The 15631-nt window shown below is 36.5% G+C and overlaps 1 protein-coding gene across 7 annotated transcripts in view; it reads left to right on the top strand.

Moving 5' to 3' along the window:
- The window catches only part of TAB3 (TGF-beta activated kinase 1 (MAP3K7) binding protein 3), a 50891-nt gene that overhangs the window by 11884 nt on the left and 23376 nt on the right, over window positions 1–15631 (top strand). The gene's annotated exons all lie outside the window — the stretch shown is intronic.

The following is a 15631-nucleotide window of genomic DNA, read 5'->3' as shown; positions in this document are numbered from 1 at the left end:
TGTTAATTATTCTGCACTTCTGGTGTTAAAGAAATTACTATTTTCTCCCCCTCATTCTGGAAATGTCTTTAGATAGCACTTGCTAATGAGAAGTTCTAATACTATAGAACTTGTTAGTAGGTTGCATCTTTCTACTGACTCCCAAATTGGCCCATGTTGTGTCTATTCTATGAACTTCTCTAAAGAGACTTGTTAACACTTGTAATTTAAAAACTAACTTAAAATGTAAGATAGCTAAATAAAATTGATTATTCCAATGTACATGCAGTTCAGCTCTTAATTGAAAGTAAAAGGTAATCATTTGAATTAAAAAAAAACCCACTTATTGTAGTAACTTACAAATTATTAAAACTTCTTATACTGCATACAATTTAAACGTGCTTATTTTTGATTCTTTCATAATGGCATTTAGTTATGGACAAGTTTGCTGCATGTAGTAAATATTTTGACCTAAATAGATAGTAGCTAGTCAGTACTACATTTCAGTGTTTGAACTTGTAATGTAAATGTATGCTTGCTTTTCTTTACACATTGTTACTTTTTTTTTATGCTGGAATCAGTTTGGTTGATTTGAACATGTATGACCACCTACAGAATGTCTTTACTCTTAGGTGTACTTGGAAATGTGTTGATTGTTAAGGCAGCGACTCATTTGAAGAATATTTTGTCTGTGTCCAGTTAATTTACTTTTCAAGTATATAAAATTTGCTGTTCTGATCAACCTGTATGGTTAGGTGTGGAAACCTGACATATTGTCAGACAAAGGAATAGGGATCCTGTACTGGAGCAAGTATTTGTGGCAAGTTGAGTGTCTGATCTCTTTTGCAACAGTTCTTTTCAAATTTTTGTGAAATTTCTAATTAACTTGAAAATCAGACAAAATATGTAATGAAAGGATATTTGACTTAAGATTAACTTCCTAAGTAAAGCTGTTTACACAATGGAGAATTAGTGGGTCATGGAGTGTCCAAGGTCTTTTGTGTACCCTGAATGAAACCTGGTATCCTCCTTGGCAGAGAAGTTAACTAAAATACTATACTAAAATGTAACTCTGTTAACAGATTCTGCTTTAAAAATATTTCACTCTTTTTTTTTTTTTTAATCTAAGGAAAAAACTTTAAACAGTACTAACTTTTAATTACTGTAACAGAAAACTGGTAAGACGGAATTACTTTCAACTACTCTTTTGGTTCTGAAGTCTATACATCTGTCAGTTCATGCTGCTTGTGTCTAGGGCAGATATCAGTTATTGGCTGCAGAGGAATACTCTGGTGGCAGTCACTGGGGGGGGTGACTGCAAATGTAGTTTAAACTTAAGATTTTTATGCTGTCTAATCTGTTGTACACAGGACTGTATTTGATATGTGGGAAGATGCATGATCCTGGTGTTTTTCCCCTCTGTGTTTTCAGCAAATGATGGTCTTCTAAGATTCCAGGGACTTAGACCAAAAAGACCTGTATTTCAGATTCAAATTCTTAGTGTCTAAGTGAAGAGCTGGACTTGCTCCATGTTGCTCCTCTCTTTACAAAATGTGTGCATTGTGCCACTTCTGAACAGTAAAGAAATTGAGAGATTTGGTTAAAGAACTAGTTTAGCACTGTATTTTCTCCTTTGCTGCAGCATTTGGGCAAAGGTGTACCATATCAGGTGAAAGATGACTTTTAAGTTTCTGTAGCTTGAATCAGGAGCCACTCAAAACTATTGGTTATCATTTGCACTCTTTCATTTCTGTGAAGGTGAATAGCACTGAGCACAGCACAAATACTAGAGAAATTTTAGAGTAATGTAAAGAATGTTTCAGGCAGTTCTTTTGCTACTGCTTTACCAAGTTATCCCCAAGACACCTGCTTGCCTCAAAATAATGGAGAGATCTGTTAGAACAAAAAAAGACAGAGCTTCTGGAAGATGGGCACACCTTGAGCTGCCAGACAGCACCTTTTTGTTTTAGAGAAGTAAAATAATCCAAACCTCTCTAAGAGTAGAATGAGTTAGTAACTATTTTAAGTTGGAGCAGTCTCTGATCCCTATTTTCTTCTTCCTCTAAAGCAGGATTATGAGGATAGCTTCCTAAAAGGGAAATGAAATCAGAGCAGTTTATCCTACCAGCCTTAATGGAGTAGAACTGGTCAGATCAGTGTGCAAATGATCTGCCCTTAAAGAGATGCTGATTGCTGCAAGTGCTTAATATACATGTTTAACTCTGATTTGGGAGAATATTCTTCATATAGAATAAAGGTAATATATTTTAAAACTGAGATTGCTAATACAGACTGTTCTGTGTGGAATTCTTTAAGAAGTCAAAGTCATCTTCAGAAAATGTGCTTGATTCATTTTGCCTCGTATTCAGGTCTGTTCCCAGTTTGTTTCCTGTAGCCATATTGGTGACAGTGAAATTTGCTCATAACTTTCTCTACCAGCAGATAGCCATGAAGTGCCAACTGTGGAAAGACTGTTTAGCCCTAAAGGGCCTCTTTCCTTACAACTTTTCTATTGTAAGCCCCATTTTTTGGAGCCACAGAGTTGTTAAACATATTCCTGCTAAAACTCATGATGACATATACTAGCTTATTTACTCTCCATCATCATAGAATCAGTCTTTTTATACTCAGTTATACGTAAAATGTCATGCATTCTCCAGTCAGAAATTGCTTTGGTCTCATCATTTGGGCCTGAAATTTCCCAGCCTGGTACCAAACCAAGAAAAATAAACAAATGTGACTCGTGGCCGAGAGCTGAGTGCCTTTGTAGGCAATGTCAGTGAGCAACCAAGGTGTTCAAGACTGCAAGTATAGTTTTTGTTAACCTATCAAATTCATGACTTGAAGCTTCATAGAGAGAGAGAAAGCATGGTCCTTAGAATCAATTCATACTAGCTTATAGCTATAATTGACTGAGATTCAAAAAGCTTCTAATTTAAAGACTGTTAAATTGTCAGAAAAATCAGTTTCCTGAGGACACAGAAAAGTGCAAGTTATTTGGCAGTGTGAAGTGGAGGTGAATACGGTTTGTAGAAAAGTTCAGTGTTGGTGTCTGTCCTTTTACCTCTGCTATCTGTAGTCACTCAGCCTGCCCTTGTTGGCATTAAAATATCTGATTTTGTGCCAGGTTCTCTGTAAGGAAGAGGACACTGTAAAACTTTTATCAAATTAAGCCATTGGATACTGTTCAAGTCCTTTGAAGCTGTACAAGAATTCTGGCAGGAATGCATCAGTGCATCTTAGGATGAACAATTTTGTTCATATTCCAGTCTTTCCATATCTATTTTGGCTTGTCCTATTTCTGGCCTAAGATTATGGAACAAGTGGCTCTGAAATATCTACACTTCCTCATGGAGATTTGCCATTGAAACAATTCCACAGACAGATGGCAGCTACTGCTTTATCTGAGTGTTGATTATTTAAATGTTACCCTATACTACCAAGGTTTCTCTCCACAGTAGTTGTAACACAGTACTGGCTTATGGGAAGAGGGAAACTCACAGCTTTCCTTCGACCAGACTTTTTTTGTATTGTATTGATATTATGTATACAGAAGACTGAAGCCAGTGCAGAATGAAAACATTAAAGAATGTCTCCATTTGTCTAGTATCTAAGTTACATCTCCAGAGAAAGTCTTGGGACTAAGCTGAGGTAAAAATTTTCATCTTAAAATAATGTTAATAGAAGATGAATGTGTCCTTAAAAGAAAAGAAACAGAATTGCAGAAACAAAAATCAAAATTTTAAGACACTCTTCCTAAATAAATGTCAATCTAGAGATTATATGACATCTGGAGATCGTGTGTGTACATGTGTGTATTTTAGTTAGCAGGTAGTGTTTTTATTTTAACATCTCTTTCACTAGGAAATTGGGTACAGCAGTTTCTCATGTATGACTGATTCACAGAGATATCAGCATTGTACTCTGTGTGTTGATTTTTTTATATATTATATATATATAAAATATACACATATGTATATGTATGCATAAATACACAAGCATGTATGTTCTTACATACCTACATACATACACACAAACATGAAAAGACCTGTTGTGACAGCCTTATGTGTATTCCTGTAAATATCTGTCAGAATATATCACAAAATAGGCAGGGTCCATGCTGTGATTTCCTATCTTACCAAATTCTCCTGGAACAATACAAAAGACAGGCATGCTGTCCAACTTTTCCACAATATTTTACAGCATTTAGTCATATCAGAGATATGTAGGCAGTCAGGCAACCAGAGATTAATTTTCAGAAACAGAAATTTGTGTTTTCTGTTGATTAGAGAGTATTTGGTTCATATTTCTCTGCATTGTTCATGATCTTTTTGCACTGCTTTGTACTAACTCCTATCTGTTCCTTGTTTTATGTCTGCTCCCTCCCTATTTCTGTCTTATTTTTTGTTCCCCTTCATGTGCTTCTCTCCACTTCCCTCCTCTGTTTCCTCTGTGTACAGTCATATCCTCCATTAGTCTGTTTGCGCCATGGATTCTGAAATGAGGTTTTCTTGTCCCCTCACTCAACTTCGTTTCTTTCTAGTCTAGGGTTTTCCTTCTAGTTTTAAGGTGGCCATGAGGAGAGGCTAGCAGTAGTCAGGCCAGAAACAGTGTTGCATTGGTGTTAATGCTTTCCAGTACTGTTTTCTTCTCTTACTGCTTTGTATTCTGTCTCTCAGCTGGTCTTCTCAGATATGAGTTCTCCTCAAGGTAGAGAATACAGGCAAATCTTTAATATAGATGTTGCTTTTGGTACTATTGCCAAATGGGCCTCTAATAAACTTACAGAGGTCATTTAAATTGAAACTGATATTAGTTAGTAGCTCCTTTTATCTCTGCAGGTAATTAAATACTGCTTTACAGATATAAACATGTTTTGTGATCATTTGCTTATTGGTGCAGCAAAATTTTAATGTTTAAGACAATAGCTATGTGTTATAGCTGTTGTCTGTACCTTATCCTGTAATACTCTTCCATATATGCAGTTTTTAACAAAGTAGAAATCTTTGGTACAGTCACTGTATTTAATATAGAATATTTTCAAGGTTTGTCATATGAAAATTTGAGACACTTATCAGAGAAATCCTACCAGTCTGTTTATTTATAACTTTTGTTTGTTACTGTTACATTACTACTCTTAGACATCATAAAAATCTTTCAGTGAGATTTCAGAAGCAGGAAATGATGTTTGGCAATACTTTTGCTAAAGTATTACTGCTCTCACCTTTTTTTCCTGTGATGAGTTGCACAACTTGGGAATTAAATTTTCCATGTGATCGTGAATTATTTTTGTTCTCTTTGGAAAAAGCACAAGCAGAACCTTCCTACATCTGTAAGAGTGTGCAAGGGGAAAATTAGTTTGTTTTAAGGGAAAACTGTGTATTTGCAGGAAAACTGTCTTTACATTGCATATCTGAGTCTAATAGTGCTTGAATCGCAAAAAATTTTTTTGCATTAGGACTGATACTAATCTGTAAAATATTTTCTTTATGGAAAAGCAAAGATACTGCATGTATTGTGATGAATTTAATGTCTCTGTTTTTTGTTGCTTCTTCAAGTTATGGGGTATTTTTAAACGGTAGATACAGAATTTTTTTCTTCTCTTTCTGCTTTAAGAATAACTTAATTCAAATTAATAGCAGCTTGTTTGGTAGCATAAACAAACTTCATTTTGGAAAGATTCTGTTGCCGTTATTCACTGACCCTGTTACTAACTCATGGCATGGTTGACCCTAATGAGTAAATTTCAGTCTTGTAGTTCTTTCTCCCAGCTTAAGCTGACTGTGATAAGAATCGTCCAACTTTTACTTCATTGTGAAATAGTTTATTCTGAGCTGCCCAAGTAAACTGAGTAACTAGCTAAAAATTCAAATATTATACCCCTGAATGTGTGAAGTGCAACTGTGTGCCTTCTAGGAAATATAAGCAGTCTCAGAGGACTGACCTGATTACATTGCTTTTACTCAGCGAATGGACCATAATTTATTTTGGATTTATTGATAGCAACTCAGTTATCTATTTAGAGGAGACATTTTTATTAGGGAGAAGACTGAATCAAAGGAAGGCGGTAAACAGAAGTGAGGGATGTAGGCTGACTATATGAATAGCAATTTGAATGTGTTGCAGTGGATTTTGAGTGTAGTTCACTCTAAAATTGTATCAGTTTTATGTGGGAAGCCAGAAGCCAAATGAGTTTCATGTTTTTTAAATCACGACTGTTGTCTTCAGTCTTCTTGAAACCTCTGGTTTCAGTGAATATTTATTACTGTGAACTCCTGCAACAGTAACGACAGTGTCTCATATTGCAGAAGTCTCTTGCTGAAGGACTCACTGTACTTTGCCCTATGTAAATACATCTTGAAACAGACCCTGTTCTGAACATCTTACAAACAAATTCAAAGTGCAGCAATGAATTTGTCATGTAGGAGCAAGAGCCAATGCTGAAAAACACTTGTCTTGTGTAGGAGCTGTCAAACATCTTAGTCTGGAATAGTGTTTAATTCCTGTTAAGCTGATCAAGAGTGAAACTGGTGACCTACAAATAACTCTCCATAGCAATACGCTGAGACATCTGCTCTCCAAGAAATGTTAATGTTGCACTTCTGAGAAGAAAGCTTGCTTTATGGAACAGTTTTTGTATTGACAGTCCAGTATTTTTGCAGTTTGTTAGCTAAGTTTTCCACATAAGACTAGCCATTTGTAACAGTGTGTTCTTCTACAGAGAACTCTGTAGTCAAATCTAAGTAAGGCATATTAGTAAGGCATATCAGTGTCCAAATAGACTTCTAAACACTGACATTGCAATTTAAAATTCCAGCTTACTTCACACTTCCTGCTCTTGCTATGAGCGGGATGAATATAAAAATAAGCCTCTGATACTTGTGCTGAGGAAGGGAGTATCCTGAAGGGGAAACAAAAGCAGAGTCAAACTGTTGTTTGGTAACACTAGATGACAGAAGCACTGCATTATTATCTTGATAATGACAAAATAGGAAAGCTCTGCCTTCCTGTATACAGACTTTCACCTGGGAATAGGTTTTATCAAAAATAGCAATGTTTGAGCCTGTTTTGCTTGTGGAACTGTTGAATCATAGTTGCTGGTTCTTCTCCAGCCATCTCTGTAGTATAAACCTTGGCTATTAGTAATTGTTAAACCTGGAAATATGAATAGGAGACTGTATTTAAAAAGAAAATAGTAATGCTAAAGCTCACAATTTATGGATTTGCAGATTAGTAGACCTTTTCCCATGCTGTATAGTATATGTTAGTATGTAGTATGGTACATTTTTGGAAGGGGAGATGTATCCTTTCTGGCTCATTCTGCTTACCGCAAAAGACTGTAACAGCTTAAAAAAAAAAAAAAAAAAAAAGTGCATCACTAAAATTGCCTTCAGCAGGGCCAATATTTAGAGTTTGTGAATTAGGAAATCTGTCAGTACACTGGTTCACTGCAGTGTTTTTTCCAGCCACAGCCTGTATTTGACAAACATTCAATCAATATTCGTAGGTCATACATCCTGGCAAGAAAGCTAGTTCATGGTCCTCACAGCTTTGAGTACTGACATTTTAGTCTATGTATTCTAACATGACAGTTGTGATAATCTCATGATTCTCTGCAATATACAAATTCACTTGTGCTTACAACTTTTAATTTCACCTGGTATTCTCCAGAAGAGTTCTGGAAATTGGTCCTTGCTGCATAGTAGCATCATACCTGAACTGTCTCACTGCATTGAAAACTTGCTTCTGTAGAAACTTTGTTACACAGCTGCCTCTAGTTGCTTTCTAGTTGCTTGGGGGAGTGAGAATTCCTATTGAACAAATTCTTGTTGAAGTATTTACTAGTCACAAAAGGTAGAGGAATTACTGGCCAAAGACTTCTTAGTCATTTGCCAAAAGGAGTATCAGTTTTCCAGTGTATCAGTCTCATTATCATTCAGTTTTTAACATCTCCTGGTATAATGTACCATGAAGTTATTGAAAGTAAACTTCAGCTTCTGGAGATTTGACTTGTTACAGGGTAGAGATGGTTTTCACTCCTTTTCTTTTGCTTCCAAGCAGTGGAATAAAAAAGATCTTTTACTTAAAAATAATTGTCCTATCTTAAAGGATGGAAATTTAACCATGACCAAGCTGTAGACTAATGTGTAACTTGTTCTGAAGATGTTATGAGAGAAATGTAGAGAAATGCTTCTAACCTTTGCATCCGAGTTTGGCAATTTGGTGTCTCTGTCCCTGATGCTTCTGTTCAATCTGTGTAAATGCTAAACTATTTATAGTGGTCCTGTGACTTTTTTTGATGGCTTCTATCTCTGATAGAAGAGGAAGAACAATAACTAAATAACGCTAGTCTGTTTAGATCTTGATGGGCTCACAAAGATGACAGACTGTAAACGAAAGGGAGAAAAGCAAAGCAAATGCCAAAGCACAAAGCAGGAAAATATACATGCTTAAGAGGGAATAGTGACTTTTGAATTTTCTTAATAACAGATCTTATTAACATGCTTCCCCTCAGACCACAGAAGAAACCTTGTTATGCTTTAGTCCTATTTCCAGCCAGTGTCACTGTTCCTCCATCCACGTTTCTCTTGCTTCGGAATTGCATGTTGGTTTTGTGTGATGAAGATACCACATTGCATCATGGTGTTCCTCTTTTGTAGAACCTGTGACAACAGTTTTCAAACATGGATAAAATTGATCATTGCTTAACTTTTTAAGCCAATGAATAAAACCAAGAGAGTGTAAAGCAATGAAGAAATTCCTTCTCATTTCATCAATGTGAGTGAGATAATAGTATTCTCTCCATGCTGGCTTTCCCAGTGTGACTACCAGCTGAAGATTTACAACTGAAAGAATAGACAGATGCCCATTTTTATCATCATTGTAGGTGGCTAATCATATGGCACTCAAAGTAAAAAGCAGTATGTATGTTTTATGGGTTCAGTCTTGCTTTGCTTAAGTGGGAGTTTCCTTTGATTCTTTAAACTATCAGAGACACTGAAATATCTTCTGTCACAATAACTGGAGTTGACACTTCTTAGTAGTGTGTTTTGACAGTAACTGAGAGGGTTTAAAAGCTTTTTTAGCCGTTTTTTATCATTGTCTCAAAAATAAAGGATAGATGAAAATGAGCTGCATTCTATTTCAATGTTCTGAGCTGTTCTAGCCCATCAAATGAAACATCTGTTTTATGGTTAAATGGACACAGAAATTGAGCCAAGAATTGGCATGTGAGCTTTTAACTTCACTGTAATGTAAGACACCAACTGGTCAGCAGTGATAGCTTGTCAGCTTTATTTTTACAGTTTTATTTTGCTGTATAGCTTTTTACTATCTTTTCCATTGTCTTCCTACCATCCAGGAGCTTTATGAATCTGTTGGTATTCTTATACAAGTTAATGAATGTTCATAGAAGACAGTTTGCCAAACCATGCAGTTGTGTTTTTAGTGACTTAGTCATTCCCTTCATAACGGTGACAGCAGCAAGCTGAGCTCAACTTCGAACATTGACTACTTTCCTTATGCTTTGTTGTGCTTAGTGTGTCTGTATGAACTGAAAAAATGACTTTAAGCTCTGTTTTATATTTCTTTCCTAGTCTGCTTCCAGGCTGTGAGGCAACACACTCCAAAAGCTGTGGGATGTAGCAGCCTGTAAATAAAAAAGCTTCTGTAACAAATGGTCACTGTGATTTGTGAGGTGGCAGAGAAGTTTTTAGCTGTATATAATCCAAAAAATTATGGTAGCTGTACTGTGTGGGGAAAAGTAATTCTTATTGAAACATGATATATGACAAAAAACAGTGTAACTGTGTAAGAGAAGACAGCTGTGAGGAAAAAAATGCTGTCCTGGCACTGTTATAACAATTTAGCTTGTATTTCTGAGGTTTAAGATCTTTCAGTTAGGAAATCTTTGTAAAGGTGTCACATTACCACAAAAGTGTTTGCCTTCCTCTGTGGCAAGAGCAATCCAGAGTTTAGTGGGATTGGTGTGAGTGTTCCAGCGTTTATAATATGGATTGCTTTTTGGTTTTGTTTGTTTGAATGGTTCAATAAATGGAAACTTAATGTTCAAAACTGGTCTCTCTATTATTCCCAGTATTAGGATGGTGTGATGATTTAAAACCATTTACGATCCATTTTAATAGTCCTACTGCAGGCATCTTTGAATTTAAGCCAGCAGTGGTTCCAGAGGCTGCTCAAGGATTAGAGGTGAGATTACATGATTGCATCTGCAGCCAGATCATATGCCAGGAATGTTTACAAGGCTATAATTGGGTGCAGATACTTACTAAATAGTTAGTAGATATGAGTGGGATGGGGTGTTAATGACCATCTTTTTGCTCACCTCATTCTTGATGTGAAAGAACTGTTTGAATCCTCTTCGAATTTCACAGTCTTTACTTTCACAAGGTATGTTACTTATGAAAATGCTGCTCTTTAACAGCTTTTCTGTCATGTGTTTGCAGTCATTGCTGAATGCAGAACAGTAATTATCTGCCTCCCTTCAAGTACAGGAAGGGAATTGGGATGTGATCATCTAGTAATGTAGACTTCATTGGCCAAAATCATGTTTATTTAGGTAAGAAATAAATAGTAATAATTTTTTTCAATTCAGTGCTTTCTAAATCTGTCATCTGAGCTAATTCCTTTCTAGTCTTCTCATGTTTTACAATTGGCATGCAGTGTATGGAGGGTATTCTAGTCTTCAGAAGCACGGAACCAATGTGGCAAGGGAAATGAAGAAAGTATGACCGTGTTCACGCCAGTTGTATAGAGCTGACTGCCTTCACTACTTATGATCAGTTGGTTCTTCATGGTTTTCAGAAAGAATGTTTGTAGAGAGCATTATTGAATGGACCATGGGGAAATGACCTGGAGTTTGAAGTACAGTTTCCTCAGCTCTGACCTCCTGCTGGTTGTGTACCTTCTGAACTCAGCTGCCAGTCAGCTCTCTTGCAGTGCCACAACCATGTTCTCTCTAATTTCAGTACTGACAGCATTTGGCAAAATTCCCTTTCTGATTTAGTGCTGTTCATACAACAACAGCTTGGGTTCTATTGTTCTGAGTCTGCTTCAGAAAAAGATGTGTGTGGTAGTGTGTGGTTGGGTTTTTTGTTTGTTTCTTTCTTTTTGTTAATGGCTTTAACTGAGCTATTGGCTTACTTGTGCTGAAAAGAAAGAGGTGTTGCTCTTGGTCCTGTATTCCTTTCCCCTCCTCACCCTTTTGCCTCCTCTTCCCCAAAAAAGTGAATTTATTTTATTAATTTAGCAAGCTGAGCTAGCTCAGCTGAGTAGATTTGAGTGGGAAGAAGGTAGAGCGCCATTCTGTTGTGTGCGAGTTGTAACTTACTACACCTGAAATGATCTAACTACGCTTTTTCATGCTGCTTTGTGTGCAGTAAGTCTTGGCATCCTTGGAACACTGTAGCCAAAGTTCTAGACTACTCTGGAGGCAGTGGAAGTCTGTCAACATCTATTGTAGAAGTTAAATTGACAGCTGCCTCCTAAGCACTCTTTGCATATAGGTTAACTTCCTTCAAAAGACCGCAATGAATGCATAGATCATTGAATAGTTTTCAATTCACGTATTTGTGAATGTAAATAAAAACTTTGAAATTCTCTCCCTAAAGGGCAGTTTCTAGGGACTTGCATCACAGTTTTTCAATTTCCAAATAATAATAAATGCTTCAGAATCATTGCTGTATTTGAGTGCTGAAGCTGGAAGAGATGATGATATTTTACTTTTGTGAGTGATGGAAAGCTTTTACGAGAAAAAATTAACCCTTCTTGTGATGTAGGTTTTTAAGAAACATGCTTTTAGTACATAGACTAATCTTAACACATCTTGAATATTTTTGTTTATGCTAAAATAGTACAATAAAATCAATTTCAATATAGGGAAAATACTAGATTGCTGGGAAATTTTTTTGGGTGCTTGTTGCGAAAGGAGTGATGCACTTCACTCGTAAGAGGGAAGCAGCACTACATTTATTGCAGTAAGACAGCGACTTAACAAAGTTCAATCGTAAATAAGAACGATTTAATGAGGTTCGATTGGCGAGGTTCGATTGGCAAGGTTCACTCAGTTATTTACTGCGTGAAGGACAGGGTCAGATGCGTGTGCAACAGAAACCCTCCCGTTGAGTCACGAGGTTCAGACTGGACCCCCTTGCTTTCTAAACTCCTTCGGAGAGGAGCCTAGGTGCAGCTGGATCCGGTCCTAGTCTCAGACTTGGTCAACGGTTTATGTCTAAGGGATTATGTGCGCAATTAGTCAGAGATATAACTCAGCAAAGTTTTGTGAAGTTTGCAAAAGTTCAGCATGCTATTAATCACTTACCGAGGATCTGTCGCGGGTAAGGAATCTCTCAACCTCGAGGAGTAACCTTGAGAGGCGTCCCTGCTCAAGAGGAGGTTCTGCAGTGCAGCCCGCTGCCATGCAGGAGAGCTCAAGGGGCTCTGGGCTGCCCCCTATTTATGGGGGGGGAGATGATTGACTCATAGTCATATCTGCATGCTAGACGGGCCTTAGTTGGCGCATGCTCAACCAGCCCCTATATATGTGCTGTTTACAGGGAGGTCAGGTTGAGGGGGAGAGAGCACATCAGTGGGGGGGAAAGGAGCACACCGTCACAGTGCTGTGCCTGGTAAAGAACACCATAGTTCAGTAGCTGTATGACTTTTTGGTTGGATTATTTCCAGACATCTTGAATTTAGGAATCTTGGACAAAAAAAGTCATGAAAGATGAGTGTACTAGTAGATGTTATTAATAAGCAACTAATTTTTTCAATTATGAAAGAAATGTTTTAATCTATATAAGAACATTTTTTACTACTTAAGCATTGCATGTACTATAGGTTTGCTGTATACTTTAGAAATACTGCTTTTGTATAGAGCAAGTTTAATAATGTTAGCTTTCTTGTGCTTGGAGCAGGAATGCTTTGTGGTCTATAAAGGCTTTTCAGATAAGAGCTTTTTTTTTTTTTTTTGCTTTTTTTCTGAAAAGATGAAGGGAGTAACATTCTTGAGACCAACTTCAACAAAAAAAAGAGAAAAATGCAGTGACAGAATTGAAAACGTAATTTCAAGAACGTCATGACCATAGTCATGATTTGTCGTCATGACCAAACTGAGAGAAACGGATCATGGATAGAAATCCTCTTGAGAAGATTGAATGTGGTTCATAACAGGCACTCACAACCTTTTTCCATTTAATAAATAAGTTTACAAAAAAAGATTTTAAATGTCATTCAGATTCTTACAATTCAAAATAAGAACTTATGCTGTGTAGCCAGCTTAATGTTAGTTTAGCATGACTTTGAAAACAAAATGTCTGTTTTAGTAAAGCGATTACAAATGAGTGTTAAATGTTGATAATTCTTATTTCACTTAATAACATATTTTTCTTTTGGACAAGATCTCATTTTTATTCATACTGTAGTTTTGGGTGAAAATAAGTTTCTGTACTTGTCTGGATTAATGAAACTGAGTTTCAGAATTTCATATCTTTTGAATGTTATCTTTTTTCATTTCTGCTCTCTCAGTTCCTGTTTTCACTCATTATTTAGCATTACAGTTTTCCCTCTATTCACTACCTGAAAAATAAGGAAAATTCTTGTTCAATGAGAGTATTCCATCTGTGCTCTTCTGTACAGTTCAGAACAAGAATAATAAGAATAAGGCATAAGTGCCACTCAGAAGTTTTGTACCTGAATGCCAGTAGCAAATGATAAACAGATATGAATTATAAATTGCCAGATGATATTTAAACAGGTAATAGTTAGGGGTTACTGTCATGAGTTTGGATTGTATAACTGTTTATTGGATTTGCTGCTTCACATTTACTGCAAATGAGTTCAGGTGTCACTAAAAATCAAAGTCACTTTTGCTTGGTGAAAATATATATGCTCATCATTTTATCTGTGTACTAAATTGTATGTAATACTAATGTTGTATTTAGCATTCTAAAGATTGTATAATTGAGAAGCCGATGTGGTTTTTACCCTTTGTCCTCCTGAACTTCATGGTGTCTGAAAGCTTGATGCTCAAGTTCCAGTGATGTTTAGGTAGAGGATGGCATCCAGCTTTGTCAGGTTCCCCTGAACCCTTTTCTGCCCCTTGGCCGAAAACCTGTCAGTTCAGCACAGGTGTATGGGGGAAATGCCCTGTAAGTGCTTAAGCAAAAATATTTCTACTTCATTTATTAATCTGAAGGCCACAAGTTGTCCTCAACACTTTCATCAACAGTGATGAATGAGGAGGAAATAACTAGATTAATTTAGAAATATTGGGTTGAGTTCATATGAATGCCATACGGTAAAGCCACTTTTTATCTCTAAGTGGCAGCTTTGACTGGAAGTCAGGACAATACAATTTAAAAATTACATTTCTGTAGTATTCAGAGGAGAAATTGAGGTTCTTTTCCCTGACTCTACTTAATTCCATCCATGTTTTCTCTTCCTTCTAAATGAAAGATTATTTAACTCTTTTAAGAAGAAAGAATTTGTTTAAAAAGTTATAGAAGCAGGATACTTTCAAAGAGCTGACTTTTTATAAACTGATTCATTTACTTGTGTGTTTGTTTTTTTTTTCCCCCCTGTTATTCCCCAATGCTCAACTACTATTATAAAACTCTTAACACTTTATGTTAAATTGATGCGGCCTGAAAAACTGTCTTCCAACTAACTTGTTTTCTGGAAATTTGTTCAGGAATCATTTTAGTTGTTGCATATGTGTGTAAACGCACATCAGTACATAATTCAAAAAATTTCACATAATACATATTTACCTAGTTTATTTTTCAATTGGATATCATTACTGATTTTTCATGGATCTTTAGGTGATCTATTTTTTAAAAGAATCCATTTTACTTCTGTTATTTTTCCATATGAATATATTTAAACACATTCTGTGGAGAGTGTCAAGACTATAGTATTTCCATTGCATTCATTCTTTCAGAAGAAAGTTATCAGTTGATCGAGGGGACTTCTGGCTCTGGTTTGCTTTCTTAACTTGCAAGATATATGGATGACTTAAGGGGAAAAATAAATGTAAGATGCTCTTGCCTTGTACATACAACCTGGGCATAAAAAGGTATGAAAAACTGATTAGTGTAGTTGTTTAGTATTTGAATGATGCTTTGTGTAATCCCCAAGATTCCCCTAGTGACTCCCAAGGTCATCTCCATGGGTTAGCACAGAGGGACCAGTTCTCCAACAATATCCTTTAATGTTTTTACTGTTAGATCTCCTGTATACATGACAATGTTAATTTATTATGTACTTGTGAAATACCTTTCAGACTAGGAGATGAGTATCCTCAACTCACTGTTGAAAATTGCAGTGGAACTGACTTGCTTTCACTGTGATTTGGAGTTGCTTTTTGATGTGTTCTGCTCTGTGAACTTTGCATGATTGTAAGGCTGGTTGTGTGGTGCACCTCACCGTGACCCTTTGCCTGTTTGTGCTGTGACAGAAAAAAGCTTCAGAAGATTGCTTTCCTAGCTCTTGTGGCTCAGCAGGAACTCTGTCATCTAAGCATCTTAGCTGTGTGTCTGCACCGTGAAGCGAACTCTTCTTGGCTCTGAACTCCTTGCTCGTCCACCTCGCAGAGCAATAAGGGAAGCAGGTGTTGTACTCCAGCCAGCTTGGG

The sequence above is a fragment of the Apteryx mantelli genome, chromosome 1, assembly GCF_036417845.1.
Source record: "Apteryx mantelli isolate bAptMan1 chromosome 1, bAptMan1.hap1, whole genome shotgun sequence".
NCBI lineage: Eukaryota > Metazoa > Chordata > Aves > Apterygiformes > Apterygidae > Apteryx > Apteryx mantelli.
Note: the sequence above shows the minus strand (reverse complement) of the source record. Positions and strands in the feature narration are given on the sequence as shown.